At 38.8% G+C, this 24,083-nt stretch overlaps 1 long non-coding RNA gene and 1 pseudogene across 2 annotated transcripts; both read left to right on the top strand.

Moving 5' to 3' along the window:
• Positions 1–24,083, top strand: part of LOC139149858 (sulfotransferase 1E1-like) — a 36,624-nt pseudogene that overhangs the window by 5,990 nt on the left and 6,551 nt on the right.
• LOC139149854 (uncharacterized) lies at positions 7,927–21,086 on the top strand. Of its 2 annotated transcripts, none has more exons than XR_011556158.1 (5): positions 7,927–8,286; positions 8,695–9,232; positions 10,208–10,280; positions 19,639–19,813; positions 20,819–21,086. It is a non-coding gene; the product is annotated as an uncharacterized lncRNA (long non-coding RNA). The 2 variants fall into 2 exon arrangements; XR_011556157.1 differs by lacking the exon at positions 8,695–9,232 and adding an exon at positions 9,352–9,457 and having other exon boundaries at positions 7,945–8,286.

A 24,083-nucleotide genomic window follows, 5' to 3' on the forward strand; every position in this document is an offset into this window, starting at 1 on the left:
AAGGATGCAGTGACACAATTTTTAGTCCCCACAGATGAAGTCCAGTGAGCTTATAGATTGGGTCATGTCCGTCTGTTCGTCCATCCGTGAGTCCATCCGTTCCCGCAGATATCTCAGATATTTTGACAAAATGTCATGTGACCTTGATGACCTTTGATCTCAAATAACATATTTGTCCATAACTCAGTAACCACAAGTGCTACCACCCTTCATATATGGTATGATGGGACAGCTTTGCAGTGTTGAATCTAGAGCGCGACATCGCGGGATTGACGCGTTTCAGCACATGGTGTCGGCCATTTTCCAAACTTGATTAGGACAAAGCGTCATCACTCTAGACTCCCTAGGTTACCCTTTTATGTCTATGGGAACTTACTGCTGCAGAGATCGAGACTACTTAGTCATTAAAAAAAGTCCTGCTCTATCAATGAGAGCTGTGAAATGACAAATGACTTACTTTTCTCACTGTGGGGAAATTGTCACTTGTATTTTTGCATAATACTGAAAGAATTATCTCTTGAGACTAACAGAATGTGCTGCATCTTTTCTATGAATTGAGTGAATTTGTGATACTTTATTCAAAACAATTATATTCTTGAATAGATGTACAAAGACTTCATAGACTTATTTTAAATAAATGCTAATTTAATATGCAGATTAATATGCAAATTTGCTGCCAAAAAATTGTCCCCCAAATTTTGAAAATGTCCCCCAAAATTTAAGGCAGTGGGCCCAAATGTCCCCCAATCCTAAGATCCTAGATTCAACACTGCTTATGACGCCACATATTGTACCTCATTAATTATGCACATATCTAATTTTGAGCGAGCCAATAGAGCTAGAGGTCTGATTTTTGGTATATAGGGATAACTTAGCAATACAATTTTTTTTGACAAAATGTCACGTGACCTCGGTGACCTTTGACCTCAAATATACATATTTGTCCATAACTCAGTAACCACAAGTGCTACAGCCTTCATGTATGGTATGATGGGACACCTCATGACGCCACATATTGTACCTCATTAATTATGTGCATATCTAATTTTGAGCGAGCCAATAGAGCTAGAGGTCTGATTTTTGGTATATAGGGATAACTTAGCAAAACAATTTTTTTGACAAAATGTCACGTGACCTCGGTGACCTTTGACCTCAAATATACATATTTGTCCATAACTCAGTAACCACAAGTGCTACACCCTTCATGTATGGTATGATGGGACACCTGATGACGCCACATATTGTACCTCATTAATTATGCACATATCTAATTTTGAGCGAGCCAATAGAGCTAGAGGTCTGATTTTTGGTATATAGGGATAACTTAGCAAAACAATTTTTTTGACAAAATGTCACGTGACCTCGGTGACCTTTGACCTCAAATATACATATTTGTCCATAACTCAGTAACCACAAGTGCTACAGCCTTCATGTATGGTATGATGGGACACCTTATGACGCCACATATTGTACCTCATTAATTATGCGCATATCTAATTTTGAGCTAGCCAATAGAGCTAGAGGTCTGATTTTTGGTATATAGGGATAACTTAGCAATACAATTTTTTTGACAAAATGTCACGTGACCTCGGTGACCTTTGACCTCAAATATACATATTTGTCCATAACTCAGTAACCACAAGTGCTACAGCCTTCATGTATGGTATGATGGGACACCTTATGACGCCACATATTGTACCTCATTACTTATGCGCATATCTAATTTTGAGCGAGCCAATAGAGCTAGAGGTCTGATTTTTGGTATATAGGGATAACTTAGCAATACAATTTTTTTGACAAAATGTCACGTGACCTCGGTGACCTTTGACCTCAAATATACATATTTGTCCATAACTCAGTAACCACAAGTGCTACAGCCTTCATGTATGGTATGATGGGACACCTTATGACGCCACATATTGTACCTCATTAATTATGTACACATCTAATTTTGAGCGAGCCAATAGAGCTAGAGGTCTGATTTTTGGTATATAGGGATAACTTAGCAAAACAATTTTTTTGACAAAATTGTCACGTGACCTCGGTGACCTTTGACCTCAAATATACATATTTGTCCATAACTCAGTAACCACAAGTGCTACACCCTTCATGTTTGGTATGATTGGACACCTTATGACGCCACATACTGTACCTCATTAATTATGCGCATATCTCATTCTGAGCGAGCCAATAGAGCTGGATGTCTGATTTAGGGATAACTATAGGAGAGAAATTTTTTGACCAAATGTCATGTGACCTCGATGACCTTTTACCTAAAATATATGTTTATGTCAATAAATAAGTAACCACAAGTGCTATGTCCTTTGTATTTAGTAGGATGGGAGACCTTATGACAACACACGCTTTACCTCATTAATTATGTACACATCTAATTCTGGGCAAGCGAATAGAGCTAGAGATCTGATTTTTTGGCATATAGGGATTAATTAGCAATATTTTTTTTTCAAAATGTCATGTGACCTCGATGACCTTTGACCTTGATTATACATATATATGCATATTTCAGTAACCACAAGTTCTATACCCTCCAATTTTGATAGGATATTAGACCTTAAGATGTCACATCTTGTACCTCATTTATAATGCGCATATGTATTTCTTGGCTGGCCAATACTGCTAGAGGTCTGATCTTTTTTCCCGATTTAGAACCATAACTTAGACATGCCTCATGTGTTTCAAATTGGGAACAACGACATAGACCTATGTGCCCATAGATCTCAACATATACACTCCAGTGATACTTCTTATGACCACATTTTCCTGCCCCATCAAGACTAATACTCCTGTTACAAGTGGGGACTATGTCATTGTAAATGACTTGTTGAGTTAATGGTTGTATCACAGTATTCGATATATCTAATTCTGTATTTTTTCCATTTTATATTCTGAATAATTACATTAAACATATTTCACTGTCTCCAGTACATTTCATTTTAAGTATTTTCACTTCATGCACTTTATCCCTTTCACACATGTTCAAATATCTGACCAGAGAACAAACACTAAATAGTCCAGGATGGGAGCTACAGTGTCATTGACGCTATTTTTTTGTTCTTCTCCGTTCAAATACGTACTGCTACTGTGTTTCAGAGGATACAGAACTTCGGCAGAGGAGGCTAACATTCTACTCTAGTACCGTGTGCGTTATACGGCGGATTATTCAAACTGCAGGCGGCAGTGCACCGATGCGCACCCTGCAGTTGGTCACTCAGAACTCCGGGTACCGATGTAAAATCAAGACGACACTATATACACTTGGCTCACTTCTGTAGGCAAATAGCTATCAAAATTGAGTAACTTGAAGTAATAAATTTCAGCTGATAATAAATTTCAGCTGATTGTCGCTTTAGCGGCAAGGTGATTGCGAAATCGAAGCAACATAGTTTGGCAATGTATGGTAGGCTGTCGAATGCAGTGAACGCGATGGCCTTTGGCAGCAAGTAAGGGAACCGTATTTACGACCTGGGGGTGATTCAAAAATTGAAAGTTTTAAGGGGGTGCTCAAAATGTTTTTTCTTTGTCTTACTCTGTCTTCAATTACATAATGATTAGTTGATTATATATATTTTACTCTGATACATATTAAATAAAAAGAAAATACTCTAACAGTACAAATAAATATCAACTAGATGAAGCAAGGCAAAAAACTACAAGTAGCTGCTACTACTAGCAATACTTATTATGAAAGAGAAGATAGTGACGATGAGAATGATATCGTTGTTCATGTACGCAATGGCACCAGCGACATTAAAGATGAGGATCAACAGTGGTGATGATGATGTCACACAGTAGTTTTCTGCAGTCGTTACCAGGGTTGGAAGGAGAGGCTGGGTCATGGAGAAATGTTCTCGACAGATACCACTATAAGTGCACAGGATCTAGGACAAAATTGAACTGTTGTGAATTCATCCTTTATATTATCATAGAAATGTATATTTTATTTGACTTGAGTTCAACAACCATTTGGACATTTAACCATACCATAATGACATGCTACCCATCCAAATTTAACAATACTATATGGTCGGATACTGCTTATTAGGTGAGCTTTTATATCTACATATTGTTACATGGGCTCAGGTAAGCCAAACTTTCTGTTAGAGAGGGGGTTACTCAAAGTCATCATGGTTGGCTGGGGTGCGACTCAAAATTTCGGAGTTTCTAATGTAATTCCTCCGACCCCCAGATCGTAAATAATGACAGCTCCCTAAACAGCTGTGAACGCCTGAGTCAGAACGATCGGGACCAGTATACGCACTGCTGTATCTCAGCGAAAATTTAGAAAAAAACAGTGGAGCTACTGCTAAGAAATTTACAGACTCTTGGCTCTTGATGCAGCAGTTACTGAGCTTTTATACTGGTAAAAAGGCATTCTGAATACAGCAGTAAATTTCCTCCCAAACGAGAAAGGATAACACGCGGGCATTCTGCAATGGACGCTGTCAATTTTACCTTGCTGCATGCCCCACACCAATCTCGGCCCGAGCCTAGTAGTAGCCGGCCAAACACACAAAAACAACGTCGCAGTGTAAAATCCGTAGGTCAGAACCGTTGATCATAAATTTTCAGAACCAGTGATGTTTAAAAGTTTTGTATTGATCACTTCATTTAGGTTTATGTGAATGACTTCTCATCGAGCTGCGTCTATAATTGTCCCGGGCATTGTCCATGCAAATTTGGGGCCTGCCTTAGCTCCCTCCCACAGTTACGAGTGGAGTGATACGTACCGGCCGCCGCGTACTTAGCCCTGCGTACAGGTCTGTGTGTTCCCGGCGTTATACGGCCTCCACCACAGCCCTGCAAGGGTCCATAGAGATAACTGGCGAGATTCAAAATGGCGATCTCCATGGGTAAACAACTCGTCGAGTACGTTATGTTTCAGAAAACGAGCGGTTTTGGACGTTAGGAGAAGTTAATCGCGTCTTTTCTGGGGTCGGTTAGGAGGTAAAGGTAGGCAGGGAAAGGATTTTGCCCCGATAGAGCAGAATTCGGCCATAAAGACAGTCTTTTCGTTGCGGTCCGGATCTGGACCGCATTGTCGCCAGTCATCTCCATGAACGTTGCAGGGCTGTGGTGAGGCCGTATAACGCCGGGAACACACAGACCAGTACGCAGGGCTACCGCGTACTATGCATATAAGAAGGGGTATGCATAGTACGCGGCGGCCGGTACGTATCATCACTCCACTCGTAACTGTGGCATAATCCCTATACGAAATAGCCATTTGATTTCTGACTTGGTTTTTCTAAGGCATATGTACACACGTCTATGGGGGCATAGACCGCCGAGCAGAATAGACCGATCACAAGTGACTGTGCTCCCTCCGATCGTCTGTGGACTAGGCCTACAGCCAAACTCACAGTCCTGAGCAAATTGTACAGTTGTATCATGAATTTTATACAAAAAATATACAAACAACAGAATCAAACCAGGAGGTTAGTTTGCTGTCGGGCCGGGTGCGCAGGGGACGACTTTGCAGTGAGGCCGGGATCTCTCTTGTGTTCGAACTTCTAAGCTAATACAATGCCTGGAGCTCCATCGCATCGCTGCTAGCCGATACTTGTTGTACTACTGTACTCCTTGTGAGGATTAGATACCCGTTACGTTCGATATTATTTTGAAATACTTTTAAATTTAATAAGTAAGACTTTTGTACTGCATTCAAGATATAATTTTTCCGTTCTGAGCGTTTTCAATTACGCCGTACGGCAACGATATGCGAAGTTGATAGGCTGTGTTGCCTGCAGCGTAGCCTGGCCGTACACAAAACTTCGTTTGAGTAGACGGAGCAGAATCAGTCCCGTCATTTATTTTCAAAGAAATTTTCATTATACTCCATAATGGAAGAAACGACTAGTTCAATGATTACAATGGTGAAGTGTTGAATTTTTATTCATACATGTATTTCTCTCTCAATTCATTCAGCAAACTTGATCTCTGTACCATCGGTCACAACGTGCAGTGTCTTGCCTTGAAGCTTACAATCGACTGCCTCCGTCGTTAGTTTAGCTGTTCAAGACGTTTGTTTGCACGGCTCATTATACAGGTGCAGCCAACGGAGCTATTCATCGAAAAAGCTGTTCCATGAGCAATTTTCGAGGGGAGGGGAAATATTAATTTTGCGTGGGCAGGGGACACATTTTTAGGTTGCAGGGGAGAAAATTTTAGTTTTTTTGTCGGGCAGGGCTGAAATATCGGTTGATTGTCAGGGGACAGGGCTTCGCAAAAAACGAGGAGAGGGGAAGTTACTTTTTAAAACGGGGACAGGGGAATTTCAGCCATGGTGTTTCCGGGGATTGGGACACAGGGCAAGTACTATACCTTTTGAAGGCTGCCCAGACTACTAAGCCTATCTCGAATGACCCCTCACCTCACTGTATGTACTGCGCGTAACGGCCCGCTGCTATCTGTTATCAGATTGCTTTGCTAAATCTACAAGGGCGTATGTGAGGGGGCCGAACAAGGCTGAGAAAAGCAGTGAGGGTAAAAAAATACTTTCGCAGCTGGCCCCTATACTATACTGCATGTACATTGCCAATATATTACGGATGTACCCTAACTTGTGTTTCTGTCTGTGCTGCACCTGACGAGAAAAGTCAAACTTTAAGCTTTTCACATGTTTTTGAATTTATTTTCGACTTTTTATGTTGGCTGAACTCCACCCTTATTTAATCATAGCAACAGTCTGTGTAAAAAGATTTTAGGATTTTAGGCACTATCGTTGTAAACCACACAGCTGATGAAATGAACGCAATGGTATAATGAAGCAAAAATGAGTTGAATGTTTGGCGCAGGTTATTTGTCACCTTATGCTCTGTGCTCTGATTACTCCCCATTGTTGGACCAGACGCAACTCTCTCCCAGTAAAAAGAAGCTCTCTCCCTATAAAAGTATATTAAGAGAGTGTACGTTGGCAGTGTTGAATCGAGTTAAACGATGATAGTGTCCTTATAGCGTTTCTTATGACATCTACATTAGGTTTAAAACAACAACAACACAACAGTTAGGCCTATGTTCGTTGAATTTTGATGGTCAACAACACAACTAATAAATATAAACAACAATACAAACATCAACAATCAGATCTCTGGGTCCCCTTAGGTGAAAGGCGAAAACAAAGATACACCAAAACTTGCAACACTAACAACAACTTTGTTTCAAAAGTTAATACACTTCATGCAAGATAGTCGAACGTGGCTAAAAACAACAGACAATCTCTCGTCACTCGAATTACGCAACTAAAACACCACAGAACTTAGGCTACAGAGAACAAACGAAGAAACAAACAACACATTTGTGTTCACAACAAAATATAGCCAATATATGTAAGAACACAAGCTATAAAAACAGCAATGTGCAAAAACTGGGAACACATAGAAAAGGACGAAACACTAAGGAAATTATTCCAAAAAAACAACCGATCATCTCATACAAAAGAAGTCCAAACATATGCGATACACTGATAAAGGCCAAAGTCCAATGAATTAGGAACAAGGCCGCAAACAAAAATACAAAAAATAATCCAAACACAATATTCGAGCTCCCTGCTGGACGAACAAGAGATCAACAACATCGACAAAATATAACATACGAAAGATCTATACCTATATTTATTGTCAGCTGAGAAAGATACCGATCTAGTTTCGAAACGTGGAGTCAAAGGGTCATGGTTGTACTACGCCCATGCATCTCTCGCCATGGACCTATTTTTTCAGTTTTCTCACGAACAGTCAAAATACAATATAGCCACAAAACACATTTAAGCCCATACAAGATAAGATAGGTGATGTGTGAAGCCACTTTCCTTTTATTACAAGCCTTTTAATAAGGAGGGCAAGTCTTTTTGTAGCATGCAAGAGGGGCTGTTCTCAGGTTTTAGAATGAATTTTCTATTTTTCTGATTGGATGGCTATATGTAGGCCTACAGAGATGTTTGTAACTTTGTTAAAAATTTCAGACATATGGAGGTGTTAAACGAAATCTACTGATTATCAAAATGGCGTAAATTATGTCGTTCCTCTTTTGTCATTCTAACTTCTTGTTGTCTGCCATGGTCTCTCCACACGTTGGAGTGGCCTCGGTTATTGCTGTGCATCGATCCGATGTTTTCCGAAAATTCTCGAAGACCAACAAGGCTTGCGGTACATCCGGGATAGCTGATCATGAGTTCAGCTCGACTTTACCGCGCCAACGGGACGTAGCATATCCTGGAGCCGACAACCGCGGATGCGGTCAACTCCACCGTGGCTCGTAGGACAACCCTTGGTAAGTGTATCCTTAGAGTGTTACAGAACATTACATTGTTGCCGCTCAAATTATCCTTTTGCCTTGATTTGTACGAACTGCATATCTCCACCAGAGAGTCTGAGGTCTGAGTGCCTACATGGATAGGTTCAACTTTCAAAGTCAATCAAGCATTCTCTATCCCAGTCTTGAGTTCATTCTTCTTTTATCCAGCGGCACTGATAGCCAGTCAGTTTTCATACTGCAAGTAAGACTTACCACTATAGTCAACACTCAATTTGCAAATTATAGTATTGATGTACAATTTCGAATATACTGACATTTTCATTTTTAAACAACAATCAGGTACATGTACCTATAAATGTCATCTAGAAAACAACAAAATGTTTTGAATCAATGTTTTATCTGTTTTATTCTGATCCCAAACAGGTATGGAAGTTAAAGTGACCAAGTCAAGCATTATTGTGCAACACAATTTCAAATTTTTTAATTAATGTGGGAACAAAACCGTTTAAAAAGTGGACACAACCACTGTTATGTAATCAAGAAATCTAGATTAGCCTGACTTCCTCGAAGACAGTTATAATTTAATTAAGACAAAGACGTTTCTTACTGTGATGATAGACTGACTACCATGTTTGGCTGGAACCACTTAACATATGTGAATTCGAGAGTAAATTCTGCCATTATCGAATATCTTAAAGTTTTACTGACAAATCAATTGACATGAAGGTGAACCCTGACCCATCAGTTTGAAAAAAACGTACTCTGATATGGATAAGTGATATCAGTTACTGCAGTGATGGTTATCTTATACAGTAATAGACAGCCCCTGGACATTGACGGAGAGGTCATATAAAATGAAGATGTTAACGACCATGAAGATAGACTGACTAGATGTTTGACTGGAATCACCGAACATACATGAATTTAGAGATTAACTTCTTTCATTTAATACTGAATATCTGTAAGTTTTACGAAAAATCAGTAGACATTAAGATGAACTCTGAACCTTCAGTTTTATGTAACATGCTCTGATATTGATTAGCAATATCAGTTACTCTGTGATGTTTATTTAAATTTAAGTGAGATACAGTATTTAAGATAGACGGCCCCTGGACACAGACTGACAGCTCAAAGTTCCAGATCCGTCATAGCTCTTGTTGATGAGGTATAGCCGACGCTTTGATAGGTATGATACGAGATATTTCTGTTTTTCTGTTATCTTGTAGTTGATGTTTTGGTGTGAAAAAAATTGACTATTTGTTATGAAGTCTATGATGTTGTTATATGTTCAAGCATATTGGAGGAGTTCACCTGTAATGAAGCCTTTCATGTTTATCTCATATATACAGAGTGATACAGCAAAAAACAGGATGGTTGAACAGTCTCATATACGTTACGTTTACTTTTTTATACGTGGCACACAAGTTTTGTAGATAACATTGTAGATAAAAAGAACTGACTCATTTGAGTGTCTGGATAGAACACACAAGGGAATACTAAATTAGTTATTGAGTGATAGTAGAGACTCTGGCTAAACAAACCATAATACAACGTATATGTACTGGTGCCAATCTGTCTAGACACACAAGGATAAACAGTGGAGTGGAGTGTTACATTATTAGTATTTCACTCAAATGAGTCGGTTCTTTTTATCTACAATGTATCTACAAACTTGTGTGGGACGTACAAAAAAGTAAACGTAATGTATATGAGACTGTCAACCATCCTGTTTTTTGCTGTAGATAAACAGCCCGGGGCCAGTGGACACAACTCACAGATTCTGACGAAGTCGTGATATTCTGAATCAGACTGACCATGATCATGTTACAATTTACTATAAACCCAATCATCTTTATACTACACCCGTGTGAGGAGTGTAAGAGTAACACTATGGTTGTTTGTAACATTCACTTACAGAAACTTTTATATCTGATAGGTTGATCCGCAGCACCAGTACATGCAGCAGGAATGTGGTAGTCATGGCTCATTCAAGAGGGTCAGATTCAAAAGTTAAGTACCACTGCTTCCTAATTCAGCCTTATTTTTCTTCCTCAATGCCTTTAATTTGATTTAAATATACACAGTCACTCAGGGCATATTGTCAACTATCCGGAACTGCTTTTGTGACCATACGTGTCATAGACAGAATATGAAAATGTCCCAGAGAAACATGTTACACGTTTGAATTTTTGTTTGAGATGAATAACCATGTCAGTAGGATGTATTATATTTTACCTAATCCGAGTTGCACTAAAAAGACGATTTACCACTTCACACAAACAGGCTCAAATGCAATGCCTAAGACAGCATGCAATGAGGGAAAAATGTAGGAACCTCAAACTGTACTGTCCATGATTTGACCAACCTGAAAACCGGACATTGATCATTATGTAATCTTGTAGATAACACAGCCTGACTGATTCAGAGACAAAATGGAATTTAAGTACAACATGGACTTGATCAACTGTGAAAGAGTGATGATAGACTGGCATATTTGACAGGCTACAGAAAGTACTTTAATTTAGGGTAAATCCAGCTGAAGTTACATCTGTAAGTTTTACTGACAAAAGTGAAGTAACGGTTCATGTCCGACACTGAGATGAACCTTGAGCCTTTGATGCTTACTGTATCTAACATGATATCTTGATTAACTAGTATCAGTTACACTTAGTGATGTCTCTTATGTCTTACTTTATACGTAGCTCAATTACTGTGAGAAAAAATTGTAAATGATAGTGATAGGATTTGAGATGATAGATAGCCAAAATGAGCATATGTCCATTGAAGGCCCATGAGCTCCAACTCAATGGAATTTGCGCTGCTCCAAATATCTGTAATAATGTCAGAAATGCATTTAATTATACGTACTTAATGATATGGTCTGATACTCTATCAAGATAACACTTATTTGTGAAAAAACAACCAAAGAATTAGGAATGAAGTGTTTCCATTAATGCAAAACACTGCTTATTTGACATATTTTTTCATGACCGTAAACAAAAAATTGTTCAGTGTGTTGAAGTGTACTCACTAAAAAATTAGGTGAAATCTCAGCTATACCTTAAGAGAAAGTGTCTGCACGACATGCTATAAATAGTCACTGAATCACAGACATAACTTCTAAGCAACGCGTACACTGCATATTTGATGCGCTTGCCCTATTGTTCATAATATGTTTTTGAATAAAAAAACTAGTTAATTTGTGCAAAGAGTTTTAGTTTGTAAACATTTGGGTCAATGCATGACACTATTAAGGCCAACCAAAGCGAATAATTTATGAAAGTGGTGTACGGTACAGCCACACCAACATCATCAAGGCAGTTTTAAAAGGAATAGAATCAATTTGAGATTGATAGTTATATCTGAAAATTGCATTTACCACATTTTCCCGTATTTTCAGATTTTTAGTATTTCTATCTCTCTTCATCTCTCTTTGCCGTAGTTTCTATTTCACACATTAGCGTAGCCACAACAAAAACCTTACCTTCCCACAGCTTACAGAAGGATGTCAACAGATTTGGTCAAAGTTCCCTTTGTGACCCTATTTACTGGAAAAAGTTTTCACTCATACTGTATTACATTGGACACTTATGACATTAAAATTTATTTGTTTTGTGTGTCCTTGCCTCCATCGGAATTTGGGAATTTAAAATTCATTTAAAAAGTATTCCAATTTATTCAAATGCAAGACTACAGCATAAATGTAAATTCAAATGGTATTTTCCCCCTCTTTCGATACTGTTTACAAAAAAACTTGTCTGTTCAAAATCACATACATAGGCATAGTTTGCAGGGTGGCATAATATTACAGAAGAATGATTTCCTCAATGACCAAGCTGTATGTAACTTTTGTACAGTCCTGTGTTAGATGTTGCTGTGTGTGCCCTGCAGGAAATGGCCTCTACCAGCGTTGCTACACAACCAGTGGCTCGCAGTCCAAACTCTGCCTCTCCTTCGTATGTGTATGGCTATATAGCGCACGTTATCATTAGCTCCAGTGAAAAGCAGGATTTTCAAAATGCAAAATTGAAAGAATTTACGCTTTTTCAGGCAGCCGTGATTAATTAAAAGACGCAGATGTGAAAACCTAACAGAACCACTGAAGAACTATCAGTACATTTACAGTTTCCAACCATTTTTAAAAAGGTGAAATATTGCAATGAACGTAGATAATGCAATGCCTCAATTCAATTTGTTCCGGCGGATGAGGTAATGTCTTTTTATAAAGTTTGAAAGTAGAAAATGAGCAACTGTCGTTGATGGCAGATAGCCATAATGTATTGGCAACTGTCTTACATGACAGATAGCCGCAATGTATGGGCAACTGTCTTACATGACAGATAGCCACAATGTATTGGCAACTGTCTTACATGACAGATAGCCACAATGTATTGGCAACTGTCTTACATGACAGATAGCCACAATGTATTGGCAACTGTCTTACATGACAGATAGCCGCAATGTATGGGCAACTGTCTTACATGACAGATAGCCGCAATGTATTGGCAACTGTCTTACATGACAGATAGCCACAATATATTGGCAACTGTCTTACATGACAGATAGCCACAATGTATTGGCAACTGTCTTACATGACAGATAGCCACAATGTATTGGCAACTGTCTTACATGACAGATAGCCACAATGTATTGGCAACTGTCTTACATGACAGATAGCCACAATGTATTGGCAACTGTCTTACATGTGTTACGTGCAGAGAAAACGAACAAAAGGGTGAACTCAGCAAATAACGTTTAAACAGAATTTATTACAAAAATAAAACTAATGCTAAGTCAGGGATAGAGTACAAGCTTTAAAAGTGTACAGACTACTTATCTCAGCTGGGACGGCAAAGCTCCAGTCTCAGAGTTGTAACAGTCAGTCGAATGAATGAACAGTCCTTTGGCTTGCAGGCTTGAAGCTGCACAAAGTCCACAGTATAAATCCAGCGTTGACAGTGAAGGTCTTGAAAAGTCTTGAGAATGACTACTGCTGGAGTTTAGTAACACACAAGAGACACGATCCCAAAAGTCTGACTGGAAGCTGTGCACGTCCCTTTTATAAAGGCATGTAAGAACAATCTAGAACTTTTATTGACATGCTAATTACTGTTCTAAAATTATCTCCCTTACACAACTAATCAACTTTCCAGAACATTCCAAACATGACTAATTGAATTCAAGGTTGTGAGGTCATCAAGGGCAGTGACCTTGGGAATGTTCTAGACTAATTGAACTCAGGTCATGATGAGTGTGGGGGAAATGACCTACATAACACACCCCCTCTTCAAAAAAGAAAATTTTTCAAAGAAAAATCTTTCTTTTACAAATGTAATCTTGAAAAGGATTTAAGTACTCAAATTTTGTTTTACTCTAAAGTAAAATTTCTTGAAAGTGAACAACAATAAAATTCTTGAAAGTGAACAACAATAATTTCTAAATACGAGAGAGACAGTCTGCAATTAAATTGTCTCTGCCTTTGATATGTCTAATGTCAAGATTAAACTCCTGTAACATTAAACTCCATCTTAGCAATCTCTGATTTTTGCCTTTAAATTTCTGCAGAAAAACAAGAGGGTTGTGATCAATATAACCACTATTGGCTGATTTGAAGAAGTAACATAAACTTCAAAATGCTGTAAAGCTAATATCAAAGATAAACACTCTTTTTCAATTGTAGAGTAGTTTTCTCTGGGATTTGTTAAATTTGTGTGAAAAGTAGCAAACAGGATGTCCCATGACTATCTTCTTGCAATTTGTTGTTGGAAAACTTGAAATGGCACTGAATTTGGCATAAAGTATGCACGGCAAAGTCTGGTTATTTTTACTGAGTTCGATAAAGTCATTGTTCGCAAATACTTGGCTTCCTCCTGGAGATATTCCGCTTTCGCAGGATTCAGTCTGTCTGGATGTTGTTCCACTGGATTACTGTCGCAGACATCTTCGTGGTGGTAGATGATGTTTGTCCTCGTTGGAATATCTTGAAATAGGTGTTTATATTCGTGGAGCAGTTCTTTCACCTGTTGTTGTTGTTCTGGCTGGAGGTGTGCCAACTTTGTAGACTCCAGCTTCTCCAGGATTTCTGAGTTCTGAAGCTTGACCGAGCCCAGCTTTGAGTTTAGAGTATTTTCACTCAAGTCAGTTTCAGTATCACTATCTTCATAATGGCTTGAACTGACTGCACTGACAGGCTGAGTTATAGTAGGATTATCCCTATCCAAATATGGCTTAAGCATATTTATGTGACATAGCTGTTTTTGTTTACGCCTGTCAGGTGTTATTATGATGTAATTTAAATCACTCAATTTCTTATCAATTAGATATGGCCCAAAGTAACGAGCATGGAGTGGTTTTCCAGGAATTGGAAGTAGAACAAGAACCTTTTGACCGGGTTCAAACTTCCGTTTTGAGGTGCTTTTATCATATTTGGTTTTCATTGACTGCTGAGATGACTCAAGATTTTCTCTGGCTAATTCACATGCTTTAGAGAGTTTTGTACGAAAATCTGAGACATATTGCAAATATTCAGACAATCATCATCGTCTGATAGGAATTTCTCCTTAACGAGCTTAAGTGGGCCACGGACTGTATGTCCAAATACAAGCTCAAATGGGCTAAAACCAAGAGACTCTTGAATTGACTCTCTAACAGCAAAGAGCAAAAAATGAATTCCTTCATCCCACTGCTTCTCTGTGTCAAAACAGTAGGTCCTAATCATGTTTTCCAAAGTTTGATGAAATCGCTCAAGAGCACCCTGACTTTCTGGATGATAGGCGGATGACCTATACTGTTTAATGCCTAGCTGATCCATTACTTGTTGAAAAATTCCAGACATAAAGTTGGAGCCTTGATCAGACTGGACACATTTAGGGAGGCCGAATAAAGTGAAAAATTTGACTAAAGCTCTCACTATAGTCTTTGTCTTTATATTTCTCAGTGGTATGGCTTCGGGGAACCGAGTTGATGTACACATAATTGTCAACATGTACTCATTTCCTGATCTTGTTTTTGGTAGGGGCCCAACACAGTCTATTAGTATCCTACTAAATGGTTCTTGAAATGCAGGAATTGGCTGTAAAGGGGCCTTTGGAATAGTCTGATTTGGCTTTCCTACCATTTGACATGTGTGACAAGTTTTACAGAAATGTGCTACATCCTGCCTGAGATTAGGCCAATAAAGTGACTGAGAATTTTATGATAAGTTTTCCTGACTCCTAAGTGACCAGCCCAGGGCGTTTCATGGGCCAGGCGCAATATTTCAGCACGGTAGGGCTTTGGAACCACAATTTGATGTTTTATAGCCCCAATCGTCATCAACCAAGACATCTGGAGGTCTCCATTTACGCATGAGAATACCAGATTTTGTATAATAGGAAACAGAGCTATCTGAAGTTTTACCTTCATCATCTACCTGTCAAACAAAGACAAAATATCTGGGTCTTTGTGTTGTTCTGCAATGAGATTTGATCTAGAAAATGTCTGACTTTGGTCAGCAGAAGTTTTACTGGAAGTTTCAAATCCACGAGGGATAACGGAATGATCCGTGTCAAACACCTGACTGAGAAAGGTGTCATTTAAGTCAACATCTGTGACATTATTTTTGAGAGTATTTTGATTCTCGGAAGTTTTCTTTGACATGGCTCGAGTAATAGCACATGAAGGAAATAAATCGGGTATCTCTTGTTCAATTGGCTCTGGATCCTGATCTAAAGTAGGATTATCAGTCACAAGTGGATTAGTAATGACCTTGTCCCCAGCAAGGTCGTTTCCAAGAAGAAGGTGAATCCCTTCAAAAGGCAAAAAAGGCCTAATACCTAAAGCCACAGGTCCAGAAACAAAGTCCGAAGACAAATAGACATTATGGAGAGGAACAGGAATGTAGTCATTACAATCTACCCCCTTAATAAGAACTTTAGAACCTGAAAATGACTTTTCAGAAAACGGCAGGGTATCTGCCAACAAAAGAGACTGGGAAGCCCCGGTATCTCTTAAAATTTTGACAGGGGTAGCGGAAGAGAAATCACTAGAAAGTGATATAAAACCATTATGAATAAATGGCTCGAAAATACCCATAATGCTATCCTGAGAAGATTGACCTTGACCTCATTAATTGGGGATAAGAGGGATTTAACCTCAGAAAATGTGTTGCACACATTATTAGACTCTAATTGAGTTGATGAAGAAATAAAGCCGGTTGGCTTAGATCCACTTTGACCACTTTGACCTTCACGTTTTCTTTTCAATTTGAAACAATCTGACATTAAATGGCCGTCTTTCTTACAATAATTACAAGAAAGTGTACCGAACTGTTTGTCAGAAGGAGATTGAGACTTGGGATCTGATGATGTGTGAGTGTTACTTAAATTTTGTGAACTGTTGTCATTTGATTTCCTACTTTCCTTTGAGAAATTCTTGGATGAAAAGGAGGAGTTAAATTTACCTGCATTGTTTCTGTAGGAAAAGGACTGGGATGGTTTGCTGAGAAATGAAGATTTGTGTGTCAATGAATAATCATCGGCCAAACGTGCAGCAACCTCCAATGTATCTGCCTTTTGTTCATTGATAAACGTTTTGATGTCACTCCGGATGCACCTTTTGAATTCCTCAATCAAAACAAGTTGTCGTAATTTGTCATAATTCTGACTGACCTTTTCAGAAGAACACCAACGATCAAACAGTTGTTCTTTTGTTCGAGCAAATTCAACATAAGTTTGATCCTTCACCTTCTCACAATCCCTAAATTTCTGACGGTAAGCTTCAGGCACCAACTCATAACCCTTGAGAATTAATTCCTTCACAGAATCATAATCTGAAGCCTGCTCTACTGACAACTGAATGTAAATTTCTCTGGCTTTACCCACCAAAGCACTCTGCAAAAGCATAGACCAGGACTCCTTAGGCCAATTCAGACTCTGAGCAATTTTCTCAAAATGGAGGAAATATTTATCAACATCCTTTCTTGGAAAGGGGGAAGCTAACCTGAAATGCTTAGTGATGTCAAACTTGTCTGAAGGGAAGAATTTTCCTGACTGTCCAAGCTCTAAACGTCTCATTTCTAACTGTAGTCGATGTTCTTCCAATTCTCTCTCCTTTTCTCTCTGTCTTTCTTCCATTTGTAATTCTTCTCTCTCATTTGTAATTCTAGTTTCTTGATCTCCAAATTTGTCTGCATTTCTAATTCTAATTTTCTGAGTTCAGAGGTAGACTCGGGCTCATAATCTTTCAGGGTGGATTCCTCAAATTGGCCTAAATCAACTAGATGTTTGGCAATACGGTACTGTATTTCCTTCTTGCGCATAGATCTTTTAACTTCTACTTTATGGAAATTGGCCAGTGTTATGAGGTTGTATTTTTTAAGGGAATCAAATGTGTCCTGATCAAGGTCATCCATAAATTCGTCTGGCTTGAATTCTCCCATGATTGAATTTCTCTGAGTTCACAGTATACAGTAGTTTTGAACAAGGCTGGCAAAATGTTGTCAAACGGCTCAAATATTCGTCTCCCAGACGAGCCCCCAATTTTGTTACGTGCAGAGAAAACGAACAAAAGGGTGAACTCAGCAAATAACGTTTAAACAGAATTTATTACAAAAATAAAACTAATTGCTAAGTCAGGGATAGAGTACAAGCTTTAAAAGTGTACAGACTACTTATCTCAGCTGGGGACGGCAAAGCTCCAGTCTCAGAGTTGTAACAGTCAGTCGAATGAATGAACAGTCCTTTGGCTTGCAGGCTTGAAGCTGCACAAAGTCCACAGTATAAATCCAGCGTTGACAGTGAAGGTCTTGAAAAGTCTTGAGAATGACTACTGCTGGAGTTTAGTAACACACAAGAGACACGATCCCAAAAGTCTGACTGGAAGCTGTGCACGTCCCTTTTATAAAGGCATGTAAGAACAATCTAGAACTTTTATTGACATGCTAATTACTGTTCTAAAATTATCTCCTTACACAACTAATCAACTTTCCAGAACATTCCAAACATGACTAATTGAATTCAAGGTTGTGAGGTCATCAAGGGCAGTGACCTTGGGAATGTTCTAGACTAATTGAACTCAGGTCATGATGAGTGTGGGGGAAATGACCTACATAACACATGACAGATAGCCACAATGTATGGGCAACTGTCTTACATGACAGATAGCCGCAATGTATGGGCAACTGTCTTACATGACAGATAGCCGCAATATATTGGCAACTGTCTTACATGACAGATAGCCACAATGTATTGGCAACTGTCTTACATGACAGATAGCCACAATATATTGGCAACTGTCTTACATGACAGATAGCCACAATGTATTGGCAACTGTCTTACATGACAGATAGCCACAATGTATTGGCAACCGCTTACATGACAGATAGCCACAATGTATTGGCAACTGTCTTACATGACAGATAGCCACAATGTATTGGCAACTGTCTTACATGACAGATAGCCACAATGTATTGGCAACTGTCTTACATGACAGATAGCCACAATGTATTGGCAACTGTCTTACATGACAGATAGCCACAATGTATTGGCAACTGTCTTACATGACAGATAGCCACAATGTATTGGCAACTGTCTTACATGACAGATAGCAACAATGTATTGGCAACTGTCTTACATGACAGATAGCCACAATGTATTGGCAACTGTCTTACATGACAGATAGCCACAATGTATGGGTAACTGTCTAAGATGGCAGATAGCCAGAAAGTATAGGCAACTGTCTAAGATGGTAGATAGCCACAATGTATTGACAACTGTCTTAGATGACAGATAGCCAAACCGTATAGGCAACTGTCTAAGATGGCAGATAGCCGAAAAGTATTGGCAACTGTCTTAATTAAGCAGATAGCCATAATGTATGGGCTTCTGTCTTAGATGGCGGATAGCCCCAAAATATCAGCATATCGGACAAAATGAAGCTTGCCAAATGCTCCATTTAATGCAATTTTAAACAATAGGGGGTGGAATATCTTACACATTCAGGTTTCTGATTTTCCAAGGTACTAAAAGAAGGCGTTACTTTCGGAAGAGGAAAATTAGAAATTTCATTTTTGTATACAGCCATGTGCCCTGTTAGGCATCTGAATTGAACGGCCACAGATAACGTGAACACCCTGTATACACAAGGAAATTGCCAATATGAAATGAGAATGTATAAAGAAAAATTAAGAAATTCCCAAATGGAATCAAATCTTGTAGAACTTACTTTAAAAAAGGGCACAAGCACAATGATGGAGAACGTTGTGATGCTCAGCTTGTTGAGTTTAATTGTCATCCACTGAATGGTTTCAGAATTTGTTATTGCACATTTTGACTGTGTAAATTATTCATTGTACTAATTTTCAATTTTTTTACCATTTTTGTCGTATAGAGAAGATTTGTCCTTGGAGAGGAAAAACGTCTATGGAAAAGACACGGCGGTATGGAATTGGACCTTAGAATGTGTAAGACAGGTGCCACAACAAAAAAACTGGGTTTGATTGTGGTGTCTTTGTGTGCCTCTTTGCCAGACTGATTGCCAGTGATGTTGTTGTGAACTTTACAAAGTAAGTGTTACGGTAGTGGAAGTGCAATGCACAACATAACACAGAAGAGACAGACTCATGCTTAGTATTATTGTTTGTTAGTTTTTTAGCTCCGCTGTCTCGAAACGAATTAAAAATATCTTGATTGCTGCTGGGCTTACTATCAAGATTATATGTAGTGGAGAGGTTTTTGGTCATGTTTTATAGCAGAAAAATATAAATGACACAAGTGTCCAGTAGCCTATAGAAATTTACACTCTGCAGGTTAGCCATGCGGTATCACTAACTTAGGGTTCCAAGACAAGAAATTGACCTTTATAATCTAACAATTCTCTGGTGGTTAATAAGCTCAGAACCCCCCTAAATTATACATTTTCTGAAAGCCTAGATATAGGGGAATAATTTGGTAACTACAGTGTCACCATTATTTAAATAACTATCACGTGACAGGTAATAAAATCTGTATTCCCTATGTTTTGTCTCAATACTTCAAAATATCTGACTCAAACTTGCTGGAATACAAGCTGTCACAACGTTCTTCTAAAGTGTGTCTCAGATTTTTTATATCTTGCCGAGTTTTTTTAGCATAATTTTAAAGACATTAATTAGGGTTAAATTTGCTGCTCTGGAAGTTTTCTGGCATAAATATTGTTTAAGAAGGTTTAAAAAAATCTTGAGACACACTTTAAAGATACCTGGAACAGCTTGCATTCATACAAATTTCAGCCATATATCTCAAAGCACTGAAACAAAACATAAGGAAAACCGATTTTTGAAAGGTTATGCAAATTACCTATCACGTGATGGTTATGTAAACAATGGTGACACTACGGTAACAAAAATGTTCCCCTATATCTAGGCTTTTGAAAAATATATAATTTAGGGGGGTTCTGAGCTTATTAACCAACAGAGAATCGTTAGCTTTGAAAGGTCGATTTCTTGTCTTGGAACCTTAATCGAAGACTCAATCAGATAAATATTATGCTAATTATCTTGTAACAGTTTTACATTAATTTTCTATTGCAGGAAGAGGTAGGAAGATGCCGTAACCAAATTCTTTATGAAGTATTACATAAAGGATTCTGGACTGGCACTGCATTGAATGTGGATTCAGGAGAGAAGACTTGCTTGCAAACACGGAACTCTTTATCTTCACTTGGAACCAGTTTTCACTACTTTGGATGGACACTTTGGCCTTAATAACAGAGAGTTTCCTCCGTATAGGGCTTTTAAGTATAGTACAAGTATTGTTGCTAATGACTATGTAATAAAGGGAAAGTGGCTTCACACATCAGCCATCTCGTCTTGTATATGCTTTGGTGCGTTTACTGTGTGAGTTGTGTTTTGGCTGTTAGTGTGAAAATTAATAAACGAGTCGTTAATTTTAAAGAAAGCCATGGCGAGACGTGGGCGTAGTCAGATGTGTCTTTGACAGCCGTGACCCTTTGTCCCCACGTTTCGAAACCAGAGCGGTCTCTTCCTCAGTCACCTAAAAAACATAATATTAATATTAAAGTCCAGTATAACTCAACCTTCAAAAATAAAAATGTTGGTTTTATTTGGGATTACAGGTTGCTTCAACATGCTTAAAGGTGTGTACAATCACCTCTAATTTACATATGACCTTATATGAGGGTGGGTTTCAGTTTTCTAAATGACTGTGTGGTGACACACTTTATTTTGAGTGAGCACCCTGTGAAAATCTTCCATCGGCTTGGTCTCCACTTTCCATAGTGACAAAGGCTAAATTTGCATATCTGTACCTTAAGTTTGTTGGAGAAGAAATTATTATTGATACACAATACTGCAGTTATTAAAAATACTGAATTAATTCTTAGACGTTAAAGCTACTCTTCGTTTTAAATTTAAGATAACAATATCATAAAGACTTGTAAACGAATTTTTAAAATATGAAGGTAAGTAAATAGAATGTACACAGGCTTAAACTCCACAGGTTTTAAAAGTGCTGTTTTACTATCTACCCAAATGGCCAACAACATGGCCAAGGTCATTGCATAGAATTTGTTATATTTTCTGCATCTTTCCTTTCAATCAAAAATAGAAAAGTACCAAACCATGAAGAGCTTGTGCAATGGAGTCCTGATTGTAGAGATTAGTTCAATGATAACTTTCACAAGGACAGTTCCATCTACTGGTTTTAGCACAAGTATTGCACAGTATTTTACTCACCTTCTTGTATAATAAAAAAATTATTTCGTGTCAAAAATGTTAATTTACAAATTAACTCATGATCAGTGCTTTGTGACTGAACGTACCCCAAATGTGCAGGTAGAATTGGAGTTTTCGAACAATGAAATACAGGTAACTTGAATAGGACTTTTGGCAAATAATTTCTTACCAAAAAATGAACGAAAATAGCATTAGGTGAACCGATAACAAACTTGGAACTGTGCTAGGGGGACTATTCTCAGAACATCGACAACGTACATCGACAGTTTTGTGACGGTAGAGGGCGCCTTTTTAGAAAACTTATGGAGACAAGATCTGAACATTTCTATGGGCACACAATGTTTTATTTTCTTTTTCTGTGGATATATGCATTGAAAAATCAAATACAATTTTCTGGGGGTGTCGTGTTATATAGGAGACGCATGTAGGAGCCAGCCATCAATGTAATTCGGGATGGAAACCAAATAGAAGGCCACTGCAGTATGTATCTGCATGGGAATGTTAATTTTCAGGAGAATTTTTTTCACAGGGCAGGGGAAAATCGACAGGTTTTTTCATCTGAGGGTAGGGTACCCGGGGGGGGGGGTAACTCCCATAGATGGCTATACGGGGAGGGTCCGCGCGAAAGGGGTCGTTTTTTTGCACTGTTTGGTATCAGAAAGGGTATACTTTTCACGAGGTGTTGGTATGAGAAAGGGTCCGGTTTTAAACACAAACTGACATTTGTTAAAAAATCATGCTGTCAACACTGGAAACCCATGTATCTACATCCCAGATCTACCATCAATATTTCCGATCTGTCGGTTTGACTGTTGGTACCCCTGGTACGCAAGGCAAGTGAGTCGTATCTGTATACGTATGGTATTGTATGGTATCAGATAGCTGTGGAAACGCAGCTATCTGTTGGCGGGGTAGCGTGAGTTGCTATGCGGGTCAAAAGTCAACCCCGCCACTCACATAGCAACTCACGCTACCCCGCCAAGAGATAGCTGCGTTTCCACAACTAGGTATCAGAAAGGGTAATTTTTTTTTCTCAAAACTGGTATCACAACAGTTTGGGTTTCCATGTTCGTGCGGAGCGCCCCCCCCCCCCGTACTATTAGCCATGGAGTTACCCCCCCGGGGTAGGGTAGCTTCGTGTCTGCAGAAAAGGTTGTGAGCAAAATTTGAGGGGAATTTGTTTGCAGGGCAGGGGAAATCGGCAAGTTTTTTGCCCCAGGGCAGGGGAGCTTCAAAAATTGACAGTGGGGAGGGGAAACAGACAAAAATTAGCGGGGAGTGGGTAAAAATGAAGTATGAGTGCGGGAGGGTAAGTCAAAAAATTTTCAGTGGGAGGGCAAATTATGAACAGCTAATTAATTACCCTCATGACTTAAAATTAGTCAGTTCACATTACTTGTCATGCACAATATATCTTATCATAGTAAGGACCCCTTTAAAAGTGCATTGTTCGTTGGCTGCACCTGATTATAGTCGGAACAATCTGTAAACACTTACATAATTATATCTTTCCAGTATTTCACCTAACTTTCGCGCGTTTTTAGCTGAGTCTCCAGTTTCGATGGACCATACCTTTTCGAAGAGCGTATGGTTTCTACGGACGCCACAGTAAAACTTGCGTAGATGTGGTTGAGCATGCGCGGTGGTGTGATTACGTTTCGTTTCGTGTGTCAACAAAGCTGACTTCTGGTCCGGACCTGAAGTCATTTTTCACTCCCTTTACTGTTAATCGTGAGGCGGGCTGGGCATGCAAACCATGCGATTCAGTATTAATTATGGTCTACTTTCACATACTGAGGATGTCATTTTAATCAAAAATATGAAAAAAATTGTTAAAAGTTACAAATACTGGGGCTTTAACAGAGGTATGGACAATAGCATGGAAGCAAGGGTCCTGATCCTGTATTCATGGGGTCTAAAACTAGCCTGATTCAGAAGCTTATGAACATGGGAGTACATCGGCTAGCAGTACAAATCTCGTTTGTAACAGCGCGCGTCATGTCGGGGTGACTTGACCATGGACGCTGACATTTTGATTATATGTCAAAGGTGTTTACATGTAAAATTGTGCACTTTTAATATGTGGCATAGATAGTAAAAT

Source organism: Ptychodera flava, chromosome 14 (genome assembly GCF_041260155.1).
Source record: "Ptychodera flava strain L36383 chromosome 14, AS_Pfla_20210202, whole genome shotgun sequence".
Classification (NCBI taxonomy): domain Eukaryota; kingdom Metazoa; phylum Hemichordata; class Enteropneusta; family Ptychoderidae; genus Ptychodera; species Ptychodera flava.